Here is a 17,508-nt window from a genome sequence, read left to right as displayed (position 1 = left end):
AATCACAAATGCATGTCATAAATAAGTAAATAATCAATTCAGGTATTTGTGGGTTACATAAAATTCTATTGACTGATATAAACCTATCTTTTAGAACATTGGTATTAAATAGTAGCTAATAATTTTGGCTTCATTTATGATGTGTTAGGGAGCACATTAAGTCCTTTACTCATATCACCTCATTTAATCCTTACAACAGAGATCTAAGATGGATATTATATCATCCTCATGTTACAGATGAGAAAACCAAGACTTCAGAAGTCTAAAGAATTACCCAAGGTTAGTAAGTGGCAGAGCCAGCATTCAAAGCCAGGCCCTCTGACTCAGGAGCTCACACTTTCCACCACTCTTTGCAACACTATCCTTTTGCTACTTGGAATATGTCAGTCAATGGGAAGGGCGCTTTTGACATCAAGCCACTCATGAACAATACTGTCACTGTTACATGAATTCTGAGAAACAGACTGCCGCTGTCAGTTATGATTGGGGCAGATCGATGTTCCTGCCAAAATAACTGTAAAAGCTGGATAAAAAACTTAAAAAAAAATTTTCCATGCATCAGAGAGCCATCAAAGCAAAGAAGACTCGAGGGTTATAGATCCCTAAGAGGGACGAACCATAAAGAAGTGAGCTGGCCATGCAGCCATGCAGACCCTGGACATCTGCTGGTTCCAAGCACAGGTCAAGGACTGAGAGTCTAGACTTTGCCTGTGCAGAGCTGCTGTTGGGGACAGAGGCTCAGCAGAGCTTTGGGACATTTTGTGCACACTTGAGGGACCAATTATTTCAATGAGAATGAAAGGACGGAGAAGTGGACCTGTCATACTACCAGGTGTTCCCTCAAGAAATTTCTCAAAATCTGAAGCTAGGCAGAGCAGATGTTTAAAAGTAAGCAGACATCCCAGAAATATTAACTCAACCCCATCACACTCTTACTTCTAAGTATAAAAAAAAGCCTGGACAGCACATAGAAAAAAACCCTTAGAAGAAAGGAAAACAGGCCAGGGACCTCAGGACCTAACAAGTGACATGGTGGTGAATTCTCTAGGTTTGTTCATTGGTTTTGGTTTGTTTGCGTTATAAACCCATAATTGGGGCTTAAGAAGCCAGTTACCTAGCAATGACAATGGGTGCAGGCCCAAAGAGTCACAACAGAAGCTTGCTCTCTCTAGCGAAAGGGCAAGGAAAGGGTAGCCTAGCAAGACAGAAAATTTTTAGACAATTAACACTTACTCCAGCCAAACCCCACAGAAAATAAACTGTGATGTCACCCTCACCCATACCAGAAAAGGCTGAGCAAATGTCCATCACCGTTTCAGGAATCGTGTACAACAAGACCAAGTAAGGAGCTGGGCTCTCATCCACACTGGCCAGTGTGAGACCTCCTCCCCCATTTCAGTGTGGACCACATAGGGAGGCCAGACTTCCACCCCCACCTGGCAGGTCTGAGGCAGATCTCCCTTCCCCTGCCACAGAGCTATCAGAGAAAGCCATTTAAAACAGGAGGTTTAAATAAGTCCACAGTCTCATAACAACAGGAAAAGGTGTAGGTTTCCATTGAAAATCAGTTGTCATACCAAGAACCAGGAAGATCTCAAACTCATGTGAAAAAGACAACCAACAGACGCTAACACTGAGATGAGGAATGTAGGAAGGACCTGACAAAGATTTTAAAGCAGCCACGGTAAAGTGCCATAATAATGCATTACGGTGTAAATGTACTTATGCCTCCATAATGGTTACAATAGTACATTTTGTTATATGTATCGTATCACAATTAAGAAATTTTTAAATGCTTCAACGAGTAACCATGAACTTGCTTGAAACAAATTTTTTAAAAGTTTCAGCAACAGAAGATATAAAGAAGAACCAAATGGATGTTTTAAAACTGAAAATACAATAAACAAAATATAAAACTCAGTGGATAAGCTCAAAGCAGAATGGCACAGAGGAAAGAATCAGTGAACTGGAAGATAGAAAATACAAAGTACTCGATCTTTACAGAAGAAAAAAGAGATAGGAAAAAAAAAATGAACACACCCTCAGGGGCTTATGGGATTATAATAAAATGCATAATATTCATGTCACTGGAGTCCTGGAAGGAAAAAGAGGGCAGGACTGAAAAGACACTCAGCAAAACAAAGGCTAAAAGCTGAGCAAACTCCAAACCAGATAAATCCAAAGAAATCCACTCCAAGACATTTCTAATCAGAAATAAAGGAGGCCAGGAGGAAGTGGTACAATATTTTTCAAATGATGAAAAAAGAAATGTCAAACTAGAATCACATAACCATCAAAAACAGCCTTCAGGATTGAAGGGGAAATCAAGACATTATCAGATAAAGGAAAACTAAGAAAATTTGTCACCAGTAGACCTGCCCTAAAAGGAAGGCCAAAGAAAGTTCTCTGGACAGAAAGAAAACAGCAAAGGAAGGAAGGAAGGAAGGAAGGAAGGAAGGAAGGAAGGAAGGAAGGAAGGAAGGAAGGAAGGAAGAAAGGAAGAACATGGTCAGCAAAAATATGGGGACACAAAACACGCTTTTCTCCCCACTGAGTTTTCTAGATAATGTTTAACAGCTGAGCAAAAAAAAAAAAGGCAGAATTAAGCCTTAACATATCAATAATTATATTACATTTAAATGGCCTAAATATACCCATTAAAGACAGAAATCGACAGAGTGGATTAAAAACATGACCCAGTATAAGATGCCTATAAGAAATTCACTCCTAAAACACACAGCCTCAGAGATATTACAGGTCCGGTTCCAGACCACCGCAATGAATGAAGCAAATCTCACAGTAAAGCTTGTCATAATCTTTTTGCTGTTGGAGGGTCGTACCAATTTGTAAAAATGCAATATCTGTGAGGTGCGATAAAATGAGGTATGCCTATATAACTATAAAGGCAGCTTGAAAGTTAAAGAATGAAAACAGATAATCATGTAAAATTAATCAAAGGAAAGCAGGAGTAGCTATATCAATATCAGATAAAGTAGACTGCAGAGTAAATGAAATTACCAGAGACAGAGATGGACATTGTATAATGAGGAAAAGGTCAATCCATTAAGAAGACAGGGTGATTCTAAATGTAAATGCACCAAAACAACAGGGCTGCAAAACATGTGAAGCAAAAACTGATAGAACTAAAAGGAGAAATTGACAAATCCACAGTTACAATTGAAGACTTCAACACCCCTCTCTCAACAATTGTTAGAACAGTTTGACAGAAAATCAGCAAGGATACTGAAGAACTCAGCCACGCAGCAGTCCAGAGGATCAGCCTGGCAGCTGCAGGCCAACCAATGCATCCAGCAACATCAGAACACATGCTTTTCTCAGATGCTCCTGGAATACATACCAAGACGAACTGTATCCTGAGCCGTAAAACAAGCCTCAAACAATTTAATAGAACTGAAATCATACAGAGTGTGTTTTCTTACCACCACGAGCTCAAACTAATAACAGAAAGATAACAGGAAAAACTCCAAACATTTGGAAACTAAACAACACACTTCTAAATTTAAAAAATGAAAGTATAAGATATTAAAATTCATGGGACACAGCTAATTCAGTGCCCAGAAGGAAATTTATAGCACTAAATGTATACGTTAGTAAAGAAGAACAATCTCAAATCAATAATCTAAGTTCTCACCTTAAAAAGCTGGAAAGAGAAGAGCAAAATAAACCTAAAATCAGCAGAAGAAGAGAAATAACAAATATTCGAGCAGAAATCAATGAAATTAAAAAAAGAAAACTAATAAGGAAAATAAATGAAACAAAGAGCTAGTTCTTTGACATGATCAATACAATTGACAAACCTCTAGAAAAACTGGCAAAGAGAGAAAAACACAAATTACCAGAATCAAGAATGAAACGTGATATCATTACATACTCTGCAGACATCAGAAATATAGTAAGGGAATGCTGTGAACAACTCTATGTAAATTTGACCACTTAATGAAATGGACTAATTCCTAAAAAATACGAAGTACCACAACTCATCCAATATGAAATAAATAATTTGAATGGCCCTATAACTATCACAGAAATTGAATTCATAATTTAAAATCTTCTAAAGAAGAAATCTCTAGGTACATATGGTTTCTGTAGAGAATTCTAACAGTTTACAGAAAATTAACACCAATTTTACAAAATCTCTTCCAGAAAATAAAAGAGGAAGGGATGCTTCTGAATTCATTTTATGAAGCAAATATTACCCAGCTTCAAAATCAGACAGAGGTAGTACAAAAAAGAAAACTACATACTAACAGTCCTCATGAATATAGGAGCAAAAGTTTTTAATAAAATATTAGCAAATACTATTCAGCAATATATATTTGCTGAATTGGGCTTTATTCTAAGGATGCAATGATATTTCAGCATTCAAAAATCAATCAATATTGATATAACCATATTAATTGGCTAAGAAGAAAATCACAGGATTTCCTATGATAAAGAATGTGTCTCGTCTTTGCCTCTGGGTTCTGGGAAGTTGCTTCTAAGTCCTTGGAACTGTCCAGTGATGAGTGTCTGTTATTTGTTGGTCCCCTGAGGCCACGCCTGAGCTTTGCTAATGCAGTGACTCACTTGGGCTCCTAGATGGTTTCAGGATGAGACTGGCTAAAATAAAAAGACCAAATGTGTCATTAGAGGTCGGGCCTTTCAAGTACAGGGTATCCACCCAACCTCCAAATGTCCAGGGAGGGGAAGGGGCTGGAGATTGAGTTCAATCATCTATCTGGTGAATGATTCAATCATCAAGACTTTGTAATGAAGCCCCAATAAAAACTCTGGGCACCGAAATTTGGTTGAGCTTCCTGGCTGGTTCCAGGAGGCGGAGACATCCTGATTCCCTGGGGAGAGAACACAGAACCTCTGTAGTGGGAACCCTCCCAGACTTTGCCCTTTGGGTGTGTTCTTTTGGCTGGTCCAAATTTTTATCTTCTATAATAAAACTAATAGTAAGTGTAGAGCCTTCCTGAGTTTTGTGAGTTATTCTAGTGAATTATCAAACCCAAGGTGGGAGAGAGAAGGCCTGAATTTGTGCCATTTGGACAGAACTTCAGGTAGCCTGAGAAACCCAGAATTTGTGGCTGGCACCTGAAGTGAAGGCAGTCTGGTTTAGGTGATCTAAACCTGTGAGTCTATACTGCCGACAAAAAAAACATCCAGCCTAAGAGAAACCTTATGCAAGTTCAGTTGAGCCAATCTGACGACAGTTGCTGGGAAGCAAAATCTCAAGGGATTGAGAAGATACTCTGCGAAATGATGGTTTGCAGTTTATTTTATGCATAAAATCAAAGGAGGAGGGTTACATGAAATCCATTGCTGGTAGATTAAGGGGGTGGGAGAAAGCAAAGTGGGGAAATCTCTATGATTGGATAAAAGTAAGTTGGAGAGACAGGTACTTCCTTTACATGGGTGGTACAGGATAGTTAATAGTTCGATTATTTACAGCACATGGAGATGGTAAGCAGGACATAAGCATAATAATAAGGGATTTTGCAGTTTCCAGCTCTGGTCTGGAAAAAGGATCACTGACATCCCAAAGATGTTATCTTAGGTGCAAAAAGACAACAGACAGGCCCACTTACAGGCACAGATTGACTTTATGAAGGAAGCTAAAGATGTGACTTCCTGCCATGGCCCACTTAGTTATGAAATTGTTTATGCTCACACATCTTATGTGGTTATTTTCAGTTTCCTGAGCTTGTCAGGTTTAATGTGTGGCCCCTTTCCAATACTAACTCAATTGATGCAGAAAAAGAATGTGACAAGATTTAACCCCATTCATGATAAATACTCTCAGAAAAATGGGAATAGAGAGAACTTCCTCAACTTGATAAAGAGCATCTACAAAAAGCCTACAGCTGACAATGTACTTAGTGGTGACAGGAGGGGCACTTTCACCAAGACTGGGAATAAGGCAGGTACCTGTGCGACCCGGCCCCCCCCCACACCCCGCTCTCCCCCCACTCAGTACGGTGCTGGGAGTTCTAGCCAGTATTTAAATCAAGCAAAGGAAATAAAACACATGCAGTTCAAAAAGAAAGATATAAAACAGTGCCTATTTGCAGCTATCATTATTTATGCAGAAAATGTCAAGGAATTTGCAAAAGAACATCTAGAATAAATGAGTTCAGCTGGCACAGGATACAAGATTGAACATCAGTTGTATTTGTATGTAGTAGCAACGAACACAGAGAGACTGAAATTAAAAATGTAATACCATTTACAATTGTTCAAAAAATAAAATACTTAGGTATAAATCTGTAAAATGTATGCAGGACCTGTGTATATTGGAAAGTGCACAATGCTGATGACAGAAACAAAAAACCTAAATCAAGACAGAGACACCATGTTCATAGACTGGAAGATTCAACATCGTAAAGATGTGAGCTCTCCTCCAGATTGATACACAATTTTAAAACAATTGTTATGGCAATCCCACCAAAATTTTTTGTAGCTATAGACAAAACTATTCTAAAGTTTATGTGGAAACGCAAAGGAACTAGAATAACTAGACAAGTTTGAAATTGGATCAAGTGGGAGGAATGAGTCCCCTAACTTTACAACCGTGAGGTGTTGGCAGAGGAGTGGACAGAGATGTCACCGCAGCAGAAGAGAACTCAGATGCAGGCCCACAAAATTTCAGTCAGCTGGTTTTGACAAAGGTGCAAAAGTGGGTCAACAGGGGAATGACAGCTTTCTCAGCAATGGTGCTGGGCCAGTGGGACAGCCACAAGCAAAGGAGCCTGGACCTCAGTCTCACACCTGGGACAAAAATCAACTCCAAACAGACCATAGACTCAAATGTAAAACATAAAACTATGAAACTTTTAGGGGAGGAAATGTAGGAGGAATTCTTAGAGCTAGAGCTAGGCAAAGACTTCTTAGACTTGATACCGGAAGCACAATCCATAAAAGGAACAATTGGTAAATTGAACTTTATCAAAATTTAAAACTTTTGCTCTGAAAGAGACACTGTTAAGAAGATGAAAGACAAGCCAATAGAGTAAGAGAAAATATTTTCAAACCATGTATCCAGCAAAGGACTAGTATGTGGAATGCATTTTTTTCTTTTTAAAGAAAAAAGCTCTTAAAGGGTCACAGCAGAAAACAAACAATGCAGTCAGAAAACTGGTAAGACACATAAAGAATGGTGAGGCTGAGGCCATGTGACTGACGAGGTTTGCCCGAAGGGTGCAGAAATAATATGTCACTTCCAGTCAGGACAGACAAGTGGTGGTGTGAGTTTTTCCTGTTGTTTCTCTTCCCCCTTCCGGAAGCCATGTGTGAAGACGGTGGCAGCACACAGAGCTGTGGCCTGGGTCCCTAATTCCCCTACTGCATGGACAAGAGACTCTATGGTGAGCTGCTCGACCTACTTTGGACATTACATGAGCAAGAGACACCCCTTTGGTGTGTTAGGTGACTGCAACTTCTGGAATTATTGGTTACTGCGACAATAAGCTGTTCGGACAAATGCAGTGGATGGACTAAAATGTAATAATACTTAATTTGTATTATTTACATTTCTGTATCATTGGGCAATTATGTGGCTTCCATTTTTCCACATTTATAATTAATGATGCTGCATTGATTATCTTTATTTATGTATTCACTTGGTGCAGGATTTTCTTGGAGTAGAGTAGGGGTGAAGATTATTTCCTAGGATATTTCTGAAAACGGAATGAAAGGAAATGAGGGTTTCTAGTATTCTTATATCAGCGCCTTTCCTGGAGTCTGATATACAGACTTTGGCATCGTGACTTGGTTGAATGAATAATTTTTAATACTTGCTGACGACAATCTTGCCAACTTTTACTATTACTGTGTTTTTGGCAAAATGAATGGACATAAACTGATTCTTTCCTGATACTTCCGTTTGTATGGCTTTGGTTAGAAGTGAGGTTAAGCATATCTTTGTATATTTATTAACTGTAATTGTTCTACATCTCTTTATATATTTATTAATTGTAATTTTTCTTTTATGAATTTCCAGATCAAAGATGTTTGGTTTGTAATTGAGGAACAAAGCAGTCACTTTGTCTGGTGAAGTTATTTCTTGGTCAGCTTCCCCAAAATAGCCATCAATCACACTGGAAGGTGAAAAGTATACTATCGTTTTCTCTAACTATAAATCTTTATATGGAACAAACCCAGCCCTTTCAGCTGAGCGAGATTCCCAAATGTTTTTTCATTATGCTCACCCAAATGTTTAATTAACTTCGGTGATGATGGATTAATAAACATTAGTTTGCCATCTATCTCCTGCCCTTCTCATTTCTCCAGTTCAGTTTGGATCCTAGTGAATGCATTTGTCTTCCTTCTCATCTCATTTTCCTTCTTCTTTTCTCTTTAATGTTTAATGTGTAGGAGAACTCAAATCAGGGAAATTGCTGCCTAGGAGAAGCCCAGAAGGATTCACTTGAATTTTCTGCATCGATGCTACAAAGTTTTGTGACATTGGCTTTATAAACAATAGAAGCAAACTTATTTGCTTCTATTGTTTATAAAGCCATAGTAAGTTCTCCATTAGCAAGCATGAAAAAAACCCTGAATAACAACAGGGCTTTTCCTGCTTGGGCCACTATCTACTTTCACTGTCCCCTCCTGAGCACAGTCCCGCACTTTCTTATACAAGACAGCTCCCACTCCCCAAAGTGGCCCCTCATGTCGCATCTGAATGTGTCCTTGTAGCTGCTCCTCCTTCAGCCTGGAGAGCCCTCGCTCCCTTGTCCACCTGAGAATTCCTATTACATGTCAGATCTCACATGGACACCAACATGTCTGTGAAGGCCCCTTTCACCTGGGTCAAGCCCTCCTCACCTTCTCCCCACATTTCTGTACGATGTGTCAGCACTGGCACACCTGCTTCACAGCACAGCATTCTCCTTCATATTTAGTCATCAACAACACACCTCCTCAACCCTCTTGTTCCTAGTATCCATCACAGTGGATAATAAGAACATTTTTGTTCAACGCGTGGCACCAGGTCAAAGCCTTCAGCAAAGTTTTCCACGTTCACCTGCTGACTGAGTCATACATCATCCAGAGCAGTCATCACAAACAAAGCCAGAGTTACTCTTTCAAGCAAAAGCATCCAGAATTGCATCACAAGCTCAGGGCTTGGCACCAGCACTGCAGACCCTATGCGGACTTCATTCCAGCGACCTCCTCACTCACCATGACTGAGGGTTCGGACATACTCTCAACAGACACAGGGAAGGCGTGCGTCTACGCCAGTCCCAGCACACATCTTAGAAGGGCTCATCCAAAGCCGAGAAATAAACCCATATATTTACAGTCAACTAATATTTGACCATACAGCAAAGAATACTCAGTGGATAAAGGAAGATGCTGGGAAAATTAAACATTCACATGTAAAGAAGGAAACTAGATCCTATCTTACATCATTCACAAAAAATTAACTCAAAATGGATTAAAGATTTAAATGTAAGACTGGTAACCATAAAGCTCCTAGAAGGAAACACAGGAAAAATCTCCTTGACATCCATCTTGACAATTATTTTTTGGATGTGAGACCTAAAGCACAAGCAACAAAAGCAAAAATAAATTGGTGAGATTACATCAAACTAAAAAGCTTCTGCACCGCAAAAGAGATTGTGAACAAATGAAAAGACAACGTACAGAATGGGAAAAAAAAATATTTGTAAACCATGTATTTGCTAAGGGATTAATATCTAAAATATCTAAAGAACTCACAACTCAATAGCAACAAACAAATGATTCAATTTAAAAAAGAGCAAAGGATCTAAGTAGACATTTTTCTGACAAAGACATACAAATGAGCAACAGGCTCATACATGAAAAGGTGCTCACCATCACTAATCATCAGGGAAATCCAAATCAAAACCACAGTGAGATGTCACCTCACCCCTGTCAGAATGGCTGTCATCAAAATGACAAGAGATACAAGTGCTGGCGAGGAAGTGGAGAAAAGGGAACCCTCGTGCACTGTTGGTGGGATTGCAAATTGATGGAGCCACTGTGGAAAATAGTTTAGAGGTTCCTCAAATAATTAAAAATAGAACTACCTTGTAACCCAGCAATCCCACTTCTGGGTATTTATCTGAAGGAAATGGAAACACTGTGTCAAAGAGATATCGGCACCCCATGTTCATAGCAGTGTTATTTACAAAAGCCAAGATGTGGGAATAACCTAAGTGCCCATCAGCATAGGTGACTGAATAAAGAAGTTGTGATCTATTATTTGGCCATAAAAAGAAGGAAATCCTGTCATTTGTGACAACATGGATAGATCTTGAGGGCATTATGCCAGTGAAATAAGTCAGAGAAGGACAAATACTACAGAAGGTGTGATCACAAAATACAGTGAATATTTAAATTAAAAAAAATTACTACAGTAAAAGACACAGTGCCATTAATCCTCAAAATACTCCCCCTCACTTTGAACACACTTATCCCATCATTCTTGTCACTTTCTGAAGCAGTTTTGGAAGTCCTCTTTCGTGTTTTTAGTTGCGCTGTGGTGGCTGCCTCGATGTCCTGAATTGATTCAAAACCTTTGCCTTTCGTGGTCATTTTGACGTTGGGGAAGAGTCAGAAGTCGCACAGTGCCAGATCCGGTGAATAAGGTGGATGAGGACACAAGGTAATCTTTTCATTTGACAGAAATTGCCGTACCAGAAGCGATGTGTGACACAGAGCATTGTCATGATGGAGGAGGATGAAACTGTTTGCCCATTTCTCAGGCCGTTTTCTATACACATCGGTTCTTAAAAGCTCTAATAAGCCCTTACAATAGTCAGAGTTCATTGAAGTGTTCCTGGGTACAAACTCAGCTCACACAATTCCATCAAGGCCAAAAACCACAATTAACATCACCTTGATGTTACTTGTAGTCATAGAAGACACCAGAGCGGGGGAGAGGGGAAGGGGGCAAATGACTGTCCTCAGGAAAAGGAACGTCCAGAAGTTCAGAATCTCTAAAGTTTTTCATTGTAAGATGACATCCCAGCCTGGACCCTAGACTCATATTGACAGCTACATTCTGAGAGGCCCAGTGTCACTCCCCAAATCTCTGCCACCCCCTGCCCCCTTTCAGAGGGCACTGCTGTTTGGCTCTGCCCTGTGAGCCCAGGAAATCACTGGGGACCTCATCTGCTGTCATCTGCGGATATTCTGGTTCCCTGGCCCTCCTGAACATGGTAGCACCAGACCCAGTCACCCTCTCTCTCTGTCACCTTCCACCCTCCTGCCATTGGCCTCAGTGACTTTGCTGCGTGTGTGATGACCTACCCAGATTCTTGAACTTCTTGTCCCTAAAATGCTTTTCCTCGCCTGCAGCACAGATGTCCAAGCAACAAGGACCAGCTCTACGTTCCAGGCCCAGATGCTCTGTACCCTCTTGCCCCTGTGGCTCCCTCACGCCTCCTGCCTTCCCCTCCCTTCTCCAGTCACTTAGATGCCAAGCTGCAGCTCGTGGGCCTTTCCCTACAAATATGTCCACCCCTTTGCCCCTGAAGGGTAGATGTTGAGGAAAATTTGCCTTCATTGGTTGATGTGAGCTTTTGTCTATTAGGTTTTATCTGTTCCTGCATGTGAGGTGATTTCTGTGCTGTGATCAGGTGTTGAGTAAATTCCCCCTTTGGTCTCGTTCTCCCGAGCAACGGAGACATGAGATGAGGTTGCTTTTCTGTTTGGTCCTATTCTCCCAAGTAGGGGAGATGTGAGATGAGGCTACTGTTTGTTCTGTCTGTGTGTGAGGTGATAGTTAGCTTAGGGTTAAAAAAAAATTCTATGATTAGGGGTTGAGTAAATTCCCCCTTTGGTCTCATCCTCCCGAGTAGGGGAGATAGGAGATGATGTTGCTTTCTGTCTGTTTTGCTCACATCAGCAGATGAAGTGGAGAAGTAGCTAAGTTATATCAGGATGACGTGACAGGCACATTGCCAGGCCTTGTTGCTTATCCTGATGAATTGGCCCTATGGCTGGATGGGCAGTATCAGTATCAGTAACTGCTGGACCCTCCCTGAACTGGCCATTCCCGGAGGGGGAGAGAGGAAAAAGAAGCTTGACTCTAAGGTACATCTGAGAAAATATGTAACACAGACCTTAGTTGGCAGTGTAATTATTATTTCATCATTTGGTCATTTGTCATTGGTGATTTTTCATCATTCTGACATTTTGAAGACTCCCAGCAACATGCAGTTTACAACACCAGGGGATGTCCTGACTTCCAGCCGTGAACCTGGTGAGGCCTGGCTGGTTCCCGACTTCTCAAGTGTTGCTCCCCACGGTTAGTCTTCTTGAGAACTGTTAACATTTTAGAAGCTTGTATGCAGCTTGGAGCATCAGAAGATGCCCTAACTTCCAGCAACAACAACCACAACAACAACGGCAACAGCAACATTCTTGGGAACTAACGAGCAGCCAGTGTGGGAGATGCCTGAGTTTCTCTCAGCTACACACCTGGCAAGATTTTGATTTATGACTTTTCCAGTGCTGTTCTCCTCCAGTTTGGTGAGCTTTTGACATCTACTGTAATAGTTACTATCCTATAAAGCTTATTATTGCTTTTGGATACTGCTTACTGATGTTATTTGTGTATTTAGCCAAGTGATTTTTGATCAATAGTAAACATGTTGAGGTCTCTTAAACTTATATGTATGTGTACTCCTTTGACATGACATTGGTATTAATGCATATAGTTTAGTCTTAACCACCTTTACTTTCTGCCATTAGCACATTCTATTAATTGCCTTTGTCTTTTGCTATTGCATATTGCTAAATAAATTGATTAGATATTAAATAAATAAATTCATTAGCCCCATTCTAGCATGTGTCTCTCCCTTTTCTTTTCCCTGCTCATCATTACAGCCCCCTTGACCTTCAGCAGCCTTGCCTGGAGGTGAGTGAATACACGGGGCTCCTCCATGACAGTCTGAGGTCCTGGAGAAATCACATAATCTCCAGGAGTGCTGTCTCCACAGGCCTGGGCTAGCCCACATTTGTTCCCAGGCCCCTGTCTTCGTGCCTCCCTGCCTTGAGGACATGAGGTTTGTGTCTGCAGCAGCCATCTTTTGACCTGTGGACAAAGACTGAGAGAGTGGCCTGGACCCCAGCTGGGATATCACCGAGCCTCTGAACCAAGGGCAAACCCTGCCTCTGTTGGAATTCTGGTCACATGCCCCACCTTCTTAAGGCAAATGTATTCCAAACTGATGCAGGGATCCCATAAATTCATTGCCACTTGTCCCACTTGAGTCCTCATCTAACAATACCTATTTATTCTGCCTCCAGAGCACTCTGAGTTACGTCCCCACATCAGTTCCCTAACCCAGACCACACTGACTCCAGGACTTCCCACTGACCCTAACTGGCTGTCTTACCTCCTCTTGTGCTGTTCCCAGCGCGAACCCAGCGATCTTCCTACAATGTGAGCTGAATCCTGATACACCCCGGCTTAAAACGCAGTCGCTGCTCGTTGCCTTTCGGATGAGTGCAAACACAATTTCTTCTGAGTTGTTTGCTTTCCTATGAAATGAAGAGTAGTTGACCTTCATGAAGACAGGAGGTATGGCACATGATTTCCTGACAGTTTTTCCAGCTCAGAATCCATGCATTGTGACCTCCTGCTAATCACACGTGGGTTCCCCCCACTGAGCGTCTTCACATCTTTTCTCCTCGTCATGCTGTCTTCCTCCTCCTCTTTGTCTTCAGCGTCTTCCACTTCATTTTACACCAACCTACTCTCCTTATCACCCTCGTTATCATCTCTTCAGAGAAGCCCCCTTCAGTCCTCAGCCATCATTCAAACCAAATTTATTGTTTAAGTATGAACCCAAGCAGAGCTGTTATTAGGAACTGGTAAGTCTTTCCATTTGCCAAGCCTGTGTGAAAACTTTCACGTATAATTTCTTTCACTTCTCACAAGGATAATATATTTCTTTATGAAAAAGCAAACGTTATCCACATGTTATAGATGAGAAAACTGAGCCTTAGATAAGTGAGGTCACTTGCCCAAGGCCACAGGCCAATAAGTCACTGACACAGTTGTGCACTGAGCTCGAGTTATTTATCAAGAGTTTCTACACAGAGAGACTGTGCAGTCACCTGTCCTCTCGTGTCTGTGCCTAACAGAGACCAACAGTATCCATGAAATGTTATTTGAGTTTCCATTCTTAAGGGAAGGCGTAGTCACCAGGGTTTTCCAGAGAAACAGATGCAGTAGGATGTATGTATATATTTAGAAAGAGATTTATTTTAAGGAGTTAGCAGACATGATCAGGGGCCTGGCAGGACAAGCCAGCAGGTCATAAATTCTAGCAGGAGTTGATGTTTCATCTCAAGCAGGAAGGCTGCCTGGGGGCAGAATTCCTGCTTTCTCAGGGAACCTCATTCTTTTCTCCTAGTGTCTCAACTGATTGAGCGAGGCCCACCACAGTGTGGAAGGTAACCTGTTACTCAAGGTCTACTGACTTAAATGTTAATCTGATCAAAAAGATACCTCACCAGTGACCTCTAGATGAGTGTTTCAAGTTGACATATGAAATTACCCATCACAAAAGGTTGAAGATAAAACCGAGCTAGCCCTCTGGGAGCCCTAAGTGGAAGGACAGCCCTTTGACCAGAGTTGCAGGACAGAAGACACCTTCACTGACACCCTGCACTCAAGCTGGGCTCTCACCCCTGTCCTGCTGAACCATAGCAGGGTCTCAGCACCTAGGTGCTCACTGGGCAGTGATGCCCTCATCCGACAGGAAGCATCACCTCCCTCCAGCGGCACCAACAACTTGGGATGGCAGTGCTCATAGATCAACTGTAACTCTTTGATTTGAGCCCCACTGCAGAAAACACCTCTGAGTTAGAGGACCTGCTCTACAGACCAGCCAACTACTCCAGAAGCAGGGGGTGCAATTATGCTGCATGTTGTTAGCTTCTGGTAAAGCTCCCTCATCTCCTTCGAATCAAGCTAGTATATAACAAGGTGATACTGGGCTGGTGGGAGCATCTGCAGAAGTAAAAAGGGAAAAAAGTCCTCATTTCTTCTATGATACTATACCACCTCTGCTACCCTGTTTCCCCAAAAATAAGACTCAGCCAAACCATCAGTTCTAATGTGTCTTTTGGGGCAAAAATTAACATAAGACCTGGTCTTACAGTAAAATAAGACCCAGTATTATATTATATTACATTATATTATATTATATTATATTATATTATATTATATTATATTATATTATATTATATACTATGTCTTATATTATAGTAAAATAAGACTGGGTCCTATATAAATTTTTGCTCCAGAAGACACATTAGAGCTGACTGTCTGGCTGGGTCTTATTTTTGGGGAAACACGGCAGCACCCACCTTGATCCTCACCCAGATATGAATAACTGACATGAGCAGGGCTATTAACAGATTGTTTCATTTCCTGCTTGTCACTTGGCTCGGAATTTGGGGAACACTCCCAGTCTGCCTTTTAGAAGCTGTCTGTCCAGTGCAGGACACACCTTTGTCCGGAAAGGACTCATGGTGCCTTCTGTTCGGGTTAGTTTAATGGGATAGAATAGAAAACTCAAGATAATAGTGGCCTAGCCACACAGTGATGCATTAAAGAGCTCTGAATGCCTAAGCTGGATGGTGCTTCCATGGAGTCATCACATATTTTCTTTTTTTTTTTTTTTGGGGGGGGGAAGGGAACAGGACTTTATTGGGGAACAGTGTGTACTTCCAGGCCTTTTTTTTTTTTTTTTCCAAGTCAAGTTGTTGTCCTTTCAATCTTAGTTGTGGAGGGTGCAACTCAGCTCCAGGTCCAGTTGCCGTTGCTAGTTGCAGGGGGCGCAGCCCACCATCCCTTGCGGGAGTCAAACCGGCAACCTTGTGGTTGAGAGGACGCATTCCAACCAACTGAGCCATCCGGGAGCTCAGCGGCAGCTCAGCTCAAGGTGCCGTGTTCAATCTTACTTGCAGGGAGCGCTGCCCACCATCCCTTGCGGGAGTTGAGGAATAGAACTGGCAATCTTGTGGTTGAGAGGATGCGCTCCAACCAACTGAGCCATCCAGGAGCTCAGCGGCAGCTCAGTTCAAGGTGCCGTGTTCAACCTTAGTTGCAGAGGGCGGAGCCCACCATCCCTTGCGGGACTCGAGGAGTTGAACTGGCAACCTTGAGGTTGAGAGCCCAGTGGCCCATGTGGGAATCGAACCGGCAGCCTTCGGAGTTAGGAGCATGGAGCTCTAACCACCTGAGCCACCGGGCCAGCCCCTCATCACATATTTTCAATCCTAGTTTTCCATCACACTCAGCACTTGGCTTCCATCATCAGAGTTATTACAAGGTCCAGATGGCTGCTGGGGCTCCAGACACCAAACCCACCTTTGAAAAAAATGAAAATAAGGGGGCCAGGAGTCTTCTATAGACTTCTGTCCCTCTTTTAAGAAGACTTCCTAGAATTCCTCCTCAACAACTTTCACTCACATTGTCCTGGCCAGAACTTAGTCACATGAGCACAACTAGCTGCAAGGCAGGCTGGGTACAATACCATCCAAATGATGCAGGCGTTGTGTCAGTAGAAAAGCAAGCTGACCCAGATGAATGTTGGGGAGCAATTGGCGTCTCAGCCAGTTTCCTTCCTTCACACACTCCCAAAAAATCCCGCCTCCTAGTCCCGCTGCAGTACTTATAGTTCCACAACTCAAACCACCTATTACTGAAATATTAAAGATGAAGTGATATGGCGTCAGGTGTTTGCTTTAACAAACAGCGGGGGCTGGGGGCTGGTTTTAATGGGTGAATGTGCACAAGAAACAAACCTTGATCCTTGTTAAAGCTGGATGATGGTTACATGGAGCTTTATTGTACTATTCTCTCCATTTTTACATACGTTTGAAATTTTCCGTACTAGTCATGTTTTAAAAACCGCACACCTGCCATGTTTTCTTGCTTTTGTTCATGTGCCAACCGCAAGCTCCCACGCCCAAGGGGACCGAGTCCTATCTCTGTTTGCTCACATTTTCCCTCGTGGTGGAGGCTCACTACCTCTGTTCACTGGGTGAGCTGATGCCCTTTCTTCTATCTGTAAATCCTTGTCCCCTTCTCACCCTATTGCAATTCCTCATCTTCGAGGGCCCATACAAACCTTCCCTCATCCATGCAGCCCTGTCTCTGCTCTGACCAACATGGACTTGGCCAGCCCTTCCTCTGGGCTGCCCCAGCAGGTTAATCTGCCATTGTGATAGCATTTAGCACATGGGTTGTCGTTATTAAGTCATTGCATCATCACTGACCCTTATTGGATTGTCATCATTAAATTCATCAGCTATTGTCTGTCTCCCAACAAGTGAATTCCTGGAGGACGAACCCCATTTTGTAGCCATTTTTGTGCCTCCTCTGGCTGGCACAGTGCCTGGTGTCCTCAGAGACCACTGAGAAATGACTGGCTTGAAAACAAAACCTATGGCTTACTTGGGCTTTAAAGGTAGTGTAATCTGTGGATACTAAGCATTTGTATTTACAGT

At 42.0% G+C, this 17,508-nt stretch overlaps 1 long non-coding RNA gene across 2 annotated transcripts in view; it reads right to left on the bottom strand.

The window, feature by feature from the left end:
- LOC109459874 (uncharacterized) overlaps positions 1 to 17,508 on the bottom strand; it is a 79,901-nt gene that overhangs the window by 42,632 nt on the left and 19,761 nt on the right. The window lies entirely within an intron of this gene.

The sequence above is a fragment of the Rhinolophus sinicus genome, linkage group LG12 (assembly GCF_036562045.2).
Source record: "Rhinolophus sinicus isolate RSC01 linkage group LG12, ASM3656204v1, whole genome shotgun sequence".
In the NCBI taxonomy this organism is placed as follows: domain Eukaryota; kingdom Metazoa; phylum Chordata; class Mammalia; order Chiroptera; family Rhinolophidae; genus Rhinolophus; species Rhinolophus sinicus.
The sequence above is the reverse complement of the archived record's forward strand: the minus strand, read 5'-3'. Positions and strand labels throughout refer to the sequence as shown.